At 38.5% G+C, this 15,342-nt stretch overlaps 1 protein-coding gene across 4 annotated transcripts in view; it reads right to left on the bottom strand.

Moving 5' to 3' along the window:
• Positions 1–15,342, bottom strand: part of PDS5B (PDS5 cohesin associated factor B) — a 130,574-nt gene that overhangs the window by 101,273 nt on the left and 13,959 nt on the right. Inside the window, exon 1 of one of the 4 annotated variants that reach the window (XM_080377497.1) lies at positions 14,779–14,957. The exons of the other annotated variants lie outside the window; for them this stretch is intronic. The gene's annotated coding sequence lies outside the window, so the exon portion shown is untranslated. Of the gene's footprint in view, positions 1–14,778; positions 14,958–15,342 lie in introns of those variants that run through there. 4 annotated transcript variants of the gene reach the window in all.

Raw genomic sequence — 15,342 nt, 5'->3', positions numbered from 1 at the left:
TGCCACAGGCCATTCCATCAGGAATACAAAGACAGTTTAGAAGCCCCAAGAACATCTTCCCTCAATTGTCTCAGAGAAAATTTCGAGGAAGTAAAATCTTTTTCATCTTGTAAACTACAATACAGAGTTCACTACAAAGCTCTGTTCCTCTGTCAACATGCTGCTTGTCATTTTGATTATTTATATCCAGGGTTTTTTTTATTTTTGCATCCTCAGTAGGTCACATCCTTGTATGAATAAATATAAACCATTACAAATACTTTGAGAGCACTAACTTTGCTTCAATAATGTAGCATGTACGAAGAAATTCATCAAGCTGTAATTTCCGCAAAAGATGCGGCAAGGTATTCTGAAGAGATTACTCAGCAACTTACAGCAGTGGAAGAGGCAGGCATCTTTCTACTTCAGCAGAATTATTAATAAAACACAAGTAATTTAATGATTTAAGCCACTTGCAGAAAAATTTTACATCCTGGTAAATTCCTGCTGTGTGTAGCTGATTGACAAGAACTGATCAAGGTGACAAGTGACTTAGGTGTTAGAAAGACTTTCATTATGTAAGTGCCACTAAATTAAATCCATTTCCATAATAGATCTACTGCTAAGGAGTTATAACTCTGCTATAAAAAGCCATTCCAAGCTGAAACTTGGCAGTTATTTTTCTGCTGTTGAGTACAACAGAAAACTTTACAGTGTTGGACCAAGTGCACTCATGTAAATCCAAGTCATTTTTCATACTGATTCAGATATAATGTCTAGGTGAATACTGTCATTCTCTTTTAGAAACATTATGTTACACTGTTTACTTCACTATCATTAAATCAAGACACTAGTGTTATTCACAGTACCAAGAAAACGTTAGCTTCATATTTCTGTAAGGCAGCACTATTCATAGTAAGGACTGATACAGGAAGAATTTACAGAAGCCACTAATTAAAGGTCTTTGGGAATGAAGAACCACATTGTAAAACAGAAGTAACACTCTCAGCTAGGCAAATTACATGAAAAGTAATGGGTGCTACCACAAGTGTCTCATTAACGGCAATCCTTTGACAGTCAGTATGTAAATAATAACACCAGCTTAAATTAGGAAACACTTTTTCAACCTTTCATTAGAAAATATGGCAAAGTGCATTAAGTTTCTTTATTAATATATTAAGTAAATATTTTGTGGAAAATTAAAAGATGTGCACATAGTAACTGTGCAAGAGGATTCAGGAAAAGAATTAACACAAAAACAAAGAATGCATTAAGACAAGCCACAATACCAAAGTCAGCATATGGCCACTAAAAAAACCTCATGCAACTTACATAGAATATAGTACTCCCCATTACAATCAGTTAGGAAATGATCCCAGGCATGTCCCTATCTCTGCTGATAAGATTTTTTGAAACGTAAAGCCTCCCAAAGATTAAGCAAGTAGACATTATCCAGTACCAACTTATCTCAGCATACAGCTCTCTCCAGTGGTGTTGCAGACACTTGCAGCTTTCGCAAGATACAAGTGACCCACCTTGTAAATTTCAGCATTTTTTCAGACATGATTAAAAGCAAATATGACAAGAATAAAACTTCTTTTTTTCCCCATTTACAAGACAGCATTTTCACTGAAATAAACTCTGTTAAAAAAAAATAGAAAGTACATAACAGAATTCATCACTAAAATCAATCAACAGCCCAAGGAAAAACAAAGTTGCCCTGCTGTTACTGTGGGATCTCAGCTTTCATACTTCTACCCAAGACTAAGTAAAATGGACTGTGGGCACTACAATTATAATTTCTTTTATCTGTGTATGGCTGCAGGAAAAGAAACGGCAAGGACATAAAAATTGGAAGACTACAGCAAAAGATTCTAGCTGAGGAAAAAGGGGCAAAAAAACATAACTGAACAAAGAAATACTGGTTAATTATTTTTTTAAAAAAGTATCATTATTTGTTTCATAAAGTGGAAAAGAGCATAGGCTGACAAAATATGATGTCAGTAAAATAGACATCTGCAACCTATTTGTCAGCAAAATACTATGGAAAACATTCCACTTCATTGCTTGTTAGGTAGTCATATTACACAAGCATACTATACAAAAGCTTAAAAAAAGTGTGTAACAAGCAGACTATGACCAGTCCTCAGAGTGCTTAAGAACAAACACAAATCATGTGAAATAACAAAAATGGTAATATTGCAAAAAAGTACAGTAAGTCATTCAAATTGGCTTGAACTTAAAATTTAGTTGGACAAGAGCATGACAGTTTTCACCTAATACACTTAGTCCTATAGTAATTTATTTTACTCCTTGATTCCTTGTAATTTATTCCTTGAAGAAATGGGGAAAGAATGCATGCATGGAGTTGTTAATACGCAGGATATCATTACACTCACAAAGTCAGAAATGTAGTGTTGGACGTACACCTCAGATGTAGAAGATTTTGTGTAAAGAACACTCTTCCAGCCAGGAGGAGAAGCAGGGAGAAAGACAGGCACAAAGAACAGCGTTATGTTTCATTAAGTCTGAGAAAAAGCCATTAAGTTTTTGTCAATGACCTTTTCACCTTACCCTTCAAAGGATGAAACCTTCTCACATACTAAAGGTCACTATCACACACTATGAAGTTTAGCTACGTTAGACAGGCTGCTAACACTTCTAAGCTTTCCTGATTGTCTCCATTAAAAAAACCCACAACACACACACAAAAAAAAAAAATCAGTCACATCAGCTTTGAAAAACCTGAAATACTTATATAATATACCCTATGTAAAGCACCTTCAGTTGAGTGTTAATAGCTCAACCACATCCAAGAATAAATCCAAATGAAGCAAACAATTCGATGTAACACAAATCTGACAGAGCTGTCTATAAAGATGTTAGTTTCCCTGTCCCCTAGAATACAAATACCCATTTAGGAAAAGAATACTCTTTACCATAAGGGCATTACAGCATATTCCTTGCCCCCAAGAAAACCTGCCCAAAGCTTCTGAAAAGCCATGATACACATTCTCTACAGACTCTTGATTTTAATAATAAAGCCTAAAAAAATTGTCTTTATTGATTATGTCTGTGCCTTGGCAGGACAATTTGAATAGAGTTTAGAAAAGAATGCAGTCCCAAAAAAAAAAAAAAAAAAAAAAAAACTTTAGTCTACAGTATGGTCATGGTCTAAGGAAGACTAAAATTAAAGTACGTATATTGAACTAACTCAAGAAATCAGACTTCTCCCACCCTTCTTGTTAATGTTATGACTGCAATAAAACCAGGAAAGTTAACTCAGTTGCTCATACAGAAGACTCAGACTAATCAGTATTAAACTGAAATCAAGTGTTTCGCATGAAGGCACACTTTGAAATAACACTGACAAGATTTGAGAATAAAGCATAGTAATTTAATTATTACAATGACACTCAGGGAGAATTAAGCAAGATTGTAAAGCTCACAAAAGCCCATTAAAGTCCACCACTAATGAATGAAGACTCATTTCATTCATTACCTCACTCTGACATGTTCACCTGGCTTCTTTTAGGGGATGGCTTTGAGATACCCTGCCTTTCTGGTGCTGGTGAGAAATCTGACATACTGGTGCTCAAAATATATTTGTCTAAGGACACACTTGCAATCCTGTTTATACAGAAAATCAGAGAGTGTAACTCAGTGAACTATCAGTATCGGTTAAGATCATAAGCATAAATGTTCTGGACATATTTTGGCATTTCACAGATTATGAACCAACAGCACATGGATCAGCTATAGGATAACTCTGCTTCCATAATACCACATGAAACTATCACAGACACCAACACAATCAATACAGGTGGCTTTCAGAAAGTTAAGAAACATTCACAACATTCTATCTGTATGTCTGAGCTATACAATACTGAGGAGAAACAGTGAAATTCGTCCACATGAGCCTCCTCACTAATTATTACTGCATCTGGGAATACTGCTCTCAGTGGGAAACTTGGAATAAAAAACAACTCTTCTGTCAAAAAAGCCATGTGCATATACTTGGAGGACCAGAACTACTCTGTGTCATACTTAGTCAGGATATAGGTTATTCTCCAGCCTATATACAATGACAAAACTTGTTACACAAACATCATCAATCTGTAATCCCTCAGGATACAATCTTGCCAACATTCAGAGACAATGAAAGTTTATATTAAATTGACACAAGCAATGCATAAATTAAGTCTCTGTTTTGAAAGGCACAAATTAAGAGAAGAAGTGATTTGGAGATGTATACAATTCCAATATGCTGGTCACAGGCAATGTCCATGCCAAAGGAACAAATGAGTTTCAAGCTGTTTTCAACAGCTAAAACCAGGAAGAAAAAAATAATAAATAAATAAAAAATACTGCTGCATGGAATGATTGTGTATCAAGAAGATATTGGAATACCCTAAAAAGCCAGCTGAATACCCATTTTCAAAGAAACAGCAGATAAAACTCCATTCCTGTGGCAACTGGTAACAGGTATACTCAGTCAGAAGTTACTGTGTCTACGCTTAGGAACTTCACCTTTTCAAATCAAAGGAACTGCACAGACACCATCTGAGAATTCATGAACCAGTGTGGTATACAAACCTTTTCAAAAGGTACTTAAAAATTAAAGTGTAGTACAAGAAAATAAAGGCAGCACTGTCACTAATGATGTACAGCAAAAAAGTAATACTGCCAGTACAGCTGCACTAGTTTGATATCAATAATATTTGAAGAATTCAGAAGAATATTTGCATGCTAAAGTAAGAATTTTAAATACAGGGATAGACGTAACTTATAAAATTATCATATTACCCTGGGACAATTTATGTTTGATCAGTGTGTGATAAACAATAAGCTCTTTCCTTACACTGCAAATCCATTTATTATGTAAGCATTAAATTGGAAATCATACAGGGACGGATGCAGTAAAACACTGAAAGAAAAGATTAGAGAAACTGAAATATTTGTATGTATACAGACTGCATTTGAACCCTCAAACAAGAACATATACTACAAGTCTGAAAAAGTTAACTGCAAGAGGAAAAAACTGGGGGCCAAAGGGTAGTCCTATACCTAGGTCCAGACACAGAAAATCACAAGAATATACACTAGTGCTAAGTAACACTCATTCTAGAGAGGGTACCTCAAAAAACAAACAAAACCCCACAAAACCAAAATTTCAACATCTAACACAGATTTTAAAGTACTGGCAAGAACCAGCTTGGAAAACTATGTACAGCTACCAGCAGCTATCATTGAGATAATTTAAACAGAAAAAGAGCACGTAAACTCTATTACATCAGGAGAGCATATCCACAGAGGCAACAAGAAGAGACAGTCAGAAGGTTAACTGGAAGAGGGGCAGAAATCACTGTAAATGCCAGAAATACTGGAAGATCTCACCCAAAGAAAATGAACCACCGTAAGACAAAAACACAAAGATAAATAGCTCAGACAACGAAGAAAAAACAGATTACTAGAGGCAGACTTCTACTTTTTATTGTTTTGAAACAACTTTCCAGTCGGTAACTGAAGCAAAACATGAAAATAGAATACAACAGAACTCTTACCAGTATACAAAAGAGATTAGTATCTTGCTGTTGTAGGCTACATGAGTGGTTACTTGAAAAAGACCTTTCACTCTACAAAATACTTCTCTTACCATAATCACCAGAAACGCTGATAAAAAGCTCTTAGACTGCTACTCTAAAACAAGAGAACTGACAACCAACCTAGATACCCAAACTTCACAGATTCACTAGTCTATGGCCGTAACTCTGACATAGCCCTCTTTTAGCAGGGAAGCTACAGTTACGGATGAATTATTTGTTTCTATCCTCCAAAAGCTGGAAAAGAACTGGGGGAAGGAGGCAGGAATTGCTATTTTCCTTTACATTAACTCTATTTTCAAACAGCATAACAAACAAAAGTAGCAAAAAAATCTCAGCTATCTTGCATTACATAACCTCAGAAGGCTGACATCTGTAGTATTTATACACAAGGGGAGAAAAGAAAACATACAAGAGTGGCATGGAAGCCATGGGGAAAATAAGGTGAACATGACAGAATGCAGAAGACAACTACAGACAGACACTACATACAGATCAAGTTTAATCACTGTATTGCCGAGGAAACAACACTTGGTATTATTTTACTATTTCATTTAATTGGCAAAAAATGCCTTCTTGAGCCTTACTATGAAAGTCTGTTAGGGTTTGGGGTTATTTTTCTAAGGATTAAAACCAAACAAAAAAACCTCCCCATACATTAAGAATACTAGCATGCTACCACAGAAGCAAAACGACATTTTGTAAAATTTCACAGATGGACAAGCTATATAACGTTGCTTGAGTAACAAATCAGAATTTGTATAAATAAATGAGAACTCCCTTCCACTCCTAACTTTGCATATAACATTAAAAACCATAAAATTAAATGCCTCACACCCTATGACAAATAATTCAATACAGAATTACTAAATATCAACAAAAACACTAGTGGGATGGATTGAATCCTATGACCTAAAAGAAAGAATGGGTATTGCACTACAAAGTCAGACGCTGTGCTAATCAACACAACACCCACTCCTAATCAATATGAATTAGAAACAAACATTTATATTAGGATTGCATACAGAAATCTTAGTACCAAAATCACATTCAACTGGGTGTTTTACAAGCCATCTGGGTAGACAACTTCTATTTGTATCAGTTTGGCTTTTTTTTCCCCTAGCTAAGCAGAACATTTTTATTTGCTTTTCACAAAACTCTAAGTGACAGAAAACCATAGACTGAAAAAATAATTGTGTCCCTGAAGACAGAGGAAGAACCCATAACTGTAATTACAAAGCACAAATTAGATGAAGACTTACCGCAACTAGGTGAACTAAGTGCATTAGCGGTAGGTTTTTAAGACCACAGGACTAGAAGAAACTTCAAGTGACAAAGTCTAGTCATCTGCTATCATACATGAACCTAAAAATAAGATCACTTTAAAAAGTTGAAGCTGAAAATTCTTTTGATGCTTCTATCTGCAAAGTCTTAACTTACCCTTGACATTTATCTCTATGCTTGACCGACATGTAAACTCTGCCAATAACCTGTTCACTCCTGTAACTTCTAACACAGTTATTCTTCCCTTATAATTGTTTATCCCAGTGGAGTTATACTTTCACAGAATGGCTGAGACTGGAAGGACCTCTGGAGGTCAAACTGGTCGAACCCCCTTTCTCAAGAAGGATCACCTAAAGCTGGTTGCTGAGGACTATATCCAGATGGCTTTTGAGCATCTCCATACATGGAGACTTCACAGCCTCCCAGAGCAACCTGTACCAGTGCTTGCTTGGTCATCGTCACAGTGAAAATGTGTTGCATGGTGTACAGAGGGAACCTCCTGTGATTCAGTTTGTGCCCACTGCCTCTGGCCCTGTCACTGGGTCTAGTGAAGGGAACCTAGCTCTATCTTCTTTGCACACTCCTTTCAGAAAGTTACACACATTAACGCATTTTAATCCTGGCATAGGTACAAACAGGAGTGTATGTACTATTAAGCTACACTAACCTTCCCCGTACTAAATTTTCAAACTCTTTGGTCTGCTTTCTCTTTTGAAATTCATGTTTAATATTTAGTTACCCTTCAGTTGCAGCTTATCATTTGTGTTAGGAATGATATCTCCACAAGGAGATGGAATGAAGCTGCACTAGGGGAAGTTTAGATCAAACATTAGGAAAAGGTTCTTCACCAAGAGGATGTTAGATCACTGGAACAGGCTCCCCAGGCGATCACAGCACCACGCCTGGTAACCTGGACCACACTCTTAGTCATACGGTTTAGTTTTAGGTAGTTCTGTGGGGAGCAGGGAGTTGGACTCGATGATCCTTATGAGTCCCTTCCAACTTGAGAAATTCCATGACATACCACTGCACAGTGACAGCCAAATTCATTGTGTGCACTAGTGTGTAGGTTGTAATTTTGCTCAAGCTCAGATCTGTGCCGATACATAGTAACGACACACACCTCATTTTACCAAGCTGGATTGCTTCCTTGTAATACCCCAAGACCACCCCACCCCCCAAGGAGGACAAAAATGTACCCAGTAAAGAAATTAAAAGTACATCATCATTAACATAGCAAAAAAAAAAAAAAAACCAAAAAACCACACAAACAAAACAAAACAAACAACACCAACCAACAAAACCCCTACACAATCTCCTCTGGATTATGTTCCATAAATAGAAACATTTAGGACACAAGTAACACCTATAGCAGATAACTGTAAACAAAAACTCAATAGAAACTAATCTTTACTCATTGTTAAAAGGATGGGTTTTCCAATTGAAAGGAGCAAACTTTGAAGTATTAATGAAGAAACATAGCTGCTTGCACTATGACTGTAGGCATGCAATCATAATAAAATAATTCGGAGAGTTTCCACCACTGCACAAGAACTGTTCACGTGCACACTATGGGTTGCTCTCTCCTGATTCCCCTGAAGTTAGAAGGTTAACATAGCCAAACCAGACTAACAAACACCTCTAGTAATTCCTGTTGACAACTGAATCCATCACTAATCCACCTGTCTGCTCACAACCAGATGTTGCTGTTTCTTTGGCAGAAAAAGCCGGAATTGTCCACACCTCAAGCACATTCTCAGTTCAAGAGCAGTCTGTCTTAAGTCTTTAAGACAAAAAGCTCAGTTTAGCATGGAAACAACGGAGGTATGCACACACTGACTTCTACCAACTCTGCTGCAGGGAACAAGCAGCTACATCAGACAAATTTAGGGCTTTATGGATTTAGGGGTTATGGGAAATGCATTCAACCAAAACACAAATTTAAGGGGGGGATGTGGGCTAAAAAAAACCAAACAAAACAAAAAAAAACACACCCAAACTCCATACACCACAGTTAAGGAACCTCAAGGCTGGAAGTTTAAGTGTTGAACAAGGTGAGAAAGCAAGTAGGATTTACTTGGACAACAAAGCATTGAAAACAGAAGCCTGAAGAGGTATGAGGACAAACTAGACAGAAGGACCAGAGCAGAAAAATCTGCTGCAGGAGGGGAATGCACATCCAGCAGAAGTCAGTCCTTCCCAGGGCCTGCAGTACCACATGCAATCATCATACATTACATTGCTTTTCTACCAACAACAAGCACTTGCAAGCATCCACTGAAACACTCTCATACCTCTGATTAAAAGAGAAAAAACATACTGCTACTAATAGCATTCCATCCATTTAATTAGTAGTAGCTACACGTAGCTAAAAGTTACAACCTAATGACTCGCAGGAGCACCTCCATACAGTGAATTTGTTTACAAAGTTTGCTTAAAAAGGAACAGCAAAAGCATGGAAATAGTTGCAAAATCAGTTATTAAGAGTTAGCAAACATGAGAATTAAGGTCTCTTATACAACATTAAAGAGAATATACACAAAAGGAGCTGATTTACCTGACCCTTCACTAACTTCTTCCACACCACAGGAATTCTCTCATTCAAAGCAAAGCTACTCAACTTTTCCCCTTGTAATTTCACGTGTGTCCCTTATGACATCCTATTTCAACCATGCTCCAAAGAGACTTAATCCCCTACTGGTCTTCTGTACAGGACTCATCACTGTAATACGTTAGAATGCCATAATAATTAACTTGTTTTCACAACACTTACACCAATTTTTTTTATAAATATGGGTATCCTTCCCATTTTATAGATGAGTAACCCAAGTTACAGGCTAAAATTTAAGAACTATCCACCAATTTTGCCTGCACTGTTAGAGAAATTTAGGGCACAACTTTAAAGTACACCATGTTATTCAGCACTCTGTCCAAAACTAAAGCTTCTGTTGAGCCATGCAGAAGTAGTCAGGGTCTAGAAACTGTCTCCCAGGAAATCAATGTTCTACTAATAAGCTCTTGTGGGGAGTTTGGTTTAAACAGACTTATCTGGGACCACAAGAAACTGATAGAAAGAAAGAATTCCAGTATTCCAAAGTGACATTCAATCACCCAAACCACTAGATATGCTTTCCCTTCCCACAGTCCCCAGTCAATTCATTTCACACTTTCCAGCTTTTGGAAAATACATCAGCCAACTTTGATACACAGCTCCAATTCCTAAATACAGCAAGTTGAAAAAATTATATATAAATTGTAACTAAATACCACCATGACGTGTACTTAAGAGGTCAGAAATTAATTAAAACTGTTTCCTATTTTTACAAAGAAATTGTTATTTGAATATTGGTTTAAGGCATTTTTGCATGTAATAGAGAAGATTAAGGGGGCAATGACCCATTAAAAAATAAAAAGTATCTCTAAACATGCTCATATATAACACTGTATGAACCTAATGGAGAGCTTACCATAGGCAACATTTGAAGCATTTTGAAAGTCTACCTCAAATCAAGCGCAGACTATTTCCTCCCGAAAATTGTGCATGCATGAGAAACTCTGTTCTTAATTCCCTCAGCTGCAGAAATGCTTCCAAGAACTGCAGACTGCATAATCTAAGCCGGGCAAATGGAAGAAAAATGTGTCTCCTACTTGCTATCCCTCTGCAAAACTCCCTCACAAATCTGAGGACTTTATCATTGGGCTTATCTATTCTTTCTTCTATTTTGAAAAAAACAGGAACACAAAATGTTATAGTCTTATTCTGACTAGTTCATACTTTCAAAGGAAGAAAACCCAACGTAAACTTTATTATATGCCATGCATTAAGCATGCACGATCTACCTCTCTTAAACCTCTGAAAAGCACTGGGTGGCACACAGTGTCCATAGACATTGTCCCACACAAAAGCTTTCACAACTTGACGGCACAAAAAGCTTCAGTCTCTTCCACACACTTTGTTTCTATGTACAGGAAGTCATAATGAACAACATACAATGCTTCATACTGAACTGTCAAATAACAAAATAATTATCCAAGACAGTATCACACATAATGGCAAGCCGCCTAGTACCTCTGTAGATCTTCCCCAAGAAAAGTATCAAGTTTTTTAAGTAGGTAGATGCTGGAGGGGAATCCCTAAATACAGTAAGAAGTTTCCATGAAGTATCTTCTGCTCAATTCTCGTAACTGACAACTCATCTCAGCTCTTTTTTGTTAAAAGCAGAAATCTAACATTTGCAATGCCAAACAAAGATGTCCTGGAAATCTTATTGTCTTCCAATAACTAACTGTATCCAATTAACAAAGCAGCAAAGTGAACAGTCAAACTCAAGATGGCCCAAAGATTACATAAAGGTTTTATGTAATTTTTTTTAAGATTTCCTCATGAACGTACTCAGTGTGGATAACTATTAAAAAAAAAAGAAAATCTTCATTTTTTCTCCTCCCCTCCTTTCTTGATGCTGAATTGAGCTACAATGCTGATACACTGCAGGTGTCTCACAGAGAACCAGAGGCTGCTTTGATAGCTGCAGACAACTAATGCATATACTTACACAAAAGCTGGAAAACCTCACTCAACAGTTACTTTCTAAGTGATTAAGTTTTAGCTGAATCTAGTCCTCTTTAAAAGAGATACAAAATGTAGTTTAGGTGACCACACAATGGAAGCAATTAAGGCAATAACATTTTTGACTGCTAACTTCATGTCTTTTTTGTCCATTAAAGAGCGTGCAAGTGAAGTGTCTCATTCCAGCAGCAGAAGCATCCACCAGGATTTCTAATTAAGTCAGAGAAAAAGTACACACAGTTAGTATTGCCTGGAATCGATCTTTAAAGAACAGGGTCTAAATTAGAAAATCCCAGATGGGGTCCTGATCCCTGGTTACGGTACTACCATATAAATGGTGACAGACACAAGATGATTAGTACAAACATGCCCATCTGCTCTCGATGAAGTATTGTGCTTTCTGGGTTTTTATTATTACTTCTTGAAACATATTAATACCAAAGTTGTCATGAGCTGCTACAACAGAGCTGAAGACCAGGCAATATAAAAGAAGAAGAGTGATGCAGAATGTTTTTCCACTGCTTAGGGTGGGATGTGTAAAAGTAAATTCCATAGATGGAGACAAAGTAATGGAGGTCTTAATCCTTGGAACCTATTTCAAAGACTTCTTCACACTTTAGAAGAGGTTGAAAACCAGTATATGCAGAAACAGACAGTAATAACTTTTAAAAAGAATGGCAGCATTAACATTTTTATTCTTAAAAATGAAGTTAAAATATTAATTGTATTTCATGGAATTGTTTCAAGTTTGATGTGTTACAGTAAATATGCATATTAATTTTTTATTGTAGAATCCAAAATGTTTCCAAGAGGTTTTGAAATAAACCACTACCTTGCTGAAATTCATTTTCATTTATACAGTTCACTTCTGATATATTTTACTTAAGAATCAAAACTAAGCAGAAAAAAATATCAAGTTTTCTGCAAGACCACATTCAACTGAAGATGTCACCAATGGAAAAGCAATAGGTATATCATTTACATATCTGCACAGTCTTAACTTTTAGATGTTCGACCTCTGAGGGCAAGGAGAAGTTTGGTGGGTTTTTTTAAAGCATATATTTTGCAGTTCTTTAAAAGCCTGCGCATGATTCCTTCCAAGATCTGTCAATGCTATTCAAATACTCCAGAAAGTCTACAGATTTGGTAAATCAACATAACACTTCACCACCAAAGATCGTCACACTAACCCATCCTTTAAAAAAAAAAAAATCTCTACTTTCCCTTACCAAACAATTTCAAAACTGAAAGCCTCCAATACTCTCTCGGTCTTTCCAAAGATTATTTCAGGCTGCAGTATTGACATTATGTGCTAATAGCAAACACACTGTTACTTTAGAAGCTTGTTAAAGGAAGTATGGTACTGACAAGTGGCAAGATAGTGTACGACACACAAGAAGTACTTTTAGGGTCTAATAAAGAAACTTGTCAGAAGGCAGGGAGGAAGACTGTGTCAAGAAAGAGAAAGGTATGTATTTGGACTAAGAAATATTAAGAGAAAGGGATATTAGAATGAAAACGGTAGAGAAAAACAATGAGTTGTAGTATCACATTTTCCTCCGTTTCCTACTTTGCATGCTATTACTGTTCAGCTTCACATTTTCTTATTCATTGCTCCCATGAAAATTCTCCTTGTGCAACAAGTAGCCTTTATTACCTCTTCCAAAGTCAGGCTAGAAGAAAACACATTTACTCCAAAGATCTTTAAATGAAAATCCCTTACTAAAAGGCTTCTACACATAGCACATACAATCTCTTGCTCTTCTGTATGAATATAAACTGTGTGACTGAAGAAAGAGACAGAGGGGAAAAATGCATAACCTGAGAGCCTGGTAGACAGCAACGTATCCCAAAAGAAAATGCATCTCTTTTGATCTACAGGACGTAACCAAGCCTCCTGTTCTAGAGCCAAAAATGGATAACGCCTGAGGTCATGCCCATATTTCATTACTATGCTTTTCCAAATGCTAACAATGACTGTTAGATTTTATATTTTTAATTACAGCTTAATAATGACTTCGCTGACTTGCTCAATTTAAGTCCCTAAGTAACTTGATAGATACAGCCTAAACCCAATATTTAGATGGCACACAAGGGTAAAAAAGAACATACAAGTGTTACACACATATGATTTTCCATTTTAATTTGATTTATTTAGCTGTTTCATCAAAAGCTGAACTACAGTTTATCCAATCCATATAGCAACTAGCGATGGGAATGCAAGAGACACACAACCAAACACTACTGTGTAAGAACTGTATTAAAAAATCCCAAACAAACAAAACACCACACACAAAACCACGCCACACACCCCCACCTCACAGTAATACAAGTACAACCTTGCTTCAAACACAGACACAAGATGTCATGCGAGTACTGAAGTACTGCACTACTTTCTCCAGCGCTCCAGTTCATCTCCAGTGCACACTTTCAAATGCCTGTGATGAACGTGATACACACACCTCTGTTAAACTACCTTACCTGATTGTCTGTCACTATCAGTTTTCTTTTAGGGTGGTCTGCGCATAGCATACATTCAGCTATTTCGCATCTTTTTGAGGTATCTCTTGACCTAAGTATATATAATATTTAGAGCGTATCTGTATTGCATACGAGACATACCAAGCAAAATTTCTATCTTCTGAAAACTGAAGGATTCCACTAGTTTGGAAGGCAAAAACCCGAAGGAATGCACATCATCTTATCTCCATCCCAAAATGTGATTTGACACCCGCTTTCAACTATAAAGCCACTCAAATTTTCAATGCTCCCTTCCATTCCATCCCCAGCAAAGAGAAATCAACTACAGCCACAGCACCTACCCAGCAAGCACAAAACAAAGACAGACACGAGAATACTTCAGCAGTTGTGTTAAACGGGAGAACAGAACGGCTCACAAAATTATCACAGCCCTCAGCAAGCAGCGGCGCAGGAGGCAAGCACCGAAGTCAGAAGAAGGCTTGCACGGCAAAATCCAGCTGCCTAGGAGCTGCTCTGCTGCCGTTTAATTTTTCCAGGATTGTTCACCATCATTAATTGTTGATTTGTTTTGAAGAATAGATAGTGATTTATTTGCAGCAGGATGAAGTTACAGACCTAGATTCCTGACCAGAGGCTCTCAACGTAAACAATACATAACCTATAAATTAACCATTCCCCATCTGGCAATTCAGATGTAAAATTCATAGTTTTCCACCTACCAGGCGGCGGCAAACCCCCCCACCCCCGCCCCCCTTCCTTCCCGAGCGCTTTCTAACAGAGCCTGATACAAAGTGGGAAGGAAAAAGAAAGCGGGGGGTGGGGGGGCAGCATGAAAGAAACGGGCTCGCAGAAGTAGGGACCCACCAAACCGAGGTCCTTAACGGCTGCCAGCTCCTCCCGGCTGACGATCGCTGCGAAGTGCGGGGCGGAAAAACCGAAGCGGGCGGCGAGGGGAGGTGAGGGTGGCGGGGGGTGTCCCCTCGCCGAGCCCGGGCAGCCGCGCGAGGCGGCGGGAGCCCCGGCGCAGCCCGAGCGGGGACTAGGCCGGCTGCAAGGGGCAGGGAGGGGACACCCGAGGGAGCCGCGATCACTCACCACAACGGGCGAGCAGCCTCCTCCCTCCCTCCCTCCCTCCTTCCCTCCCCCCCGCCCCCGCCGCCCGGAGCCACCGGCGCGGAGCGCGCGACACCACCCGCCGGGCCACCTGGGGGGGGAGGGGGAGACCCCCAGGCCCCGGGGCAGCGCGCACCCAGCCAAGGTCACCCCCTCGCGGGGCCCCGCCGCGCCCGGGGTGCGGGGGAGTGCGGGGGGGGGGGGGAGGGAAGGGAAAGGGGGGGCGGCAAATTTAATTTGTGACACCGGCCACAGGAAAGGGGGAGGGGAGCAGCCCCGTTAAGGGGCGAGGGGGATGGGAAGGGGGGGCTCCGC

Source organism: Falco punctatus (genome assembly GCF_963210335.1).
Source record: "Falco punctatus genome assembly, chromosome: 2".
NCBI classification, from domain to species: Eukaryota; Metazoa; Chordata; class Aves; order Falconiformes; family Falconidae; genus Falco; species Falco punctatus.
This window is presented reverse-complemented; position numbering and strand designations above follow the sequence as displayed.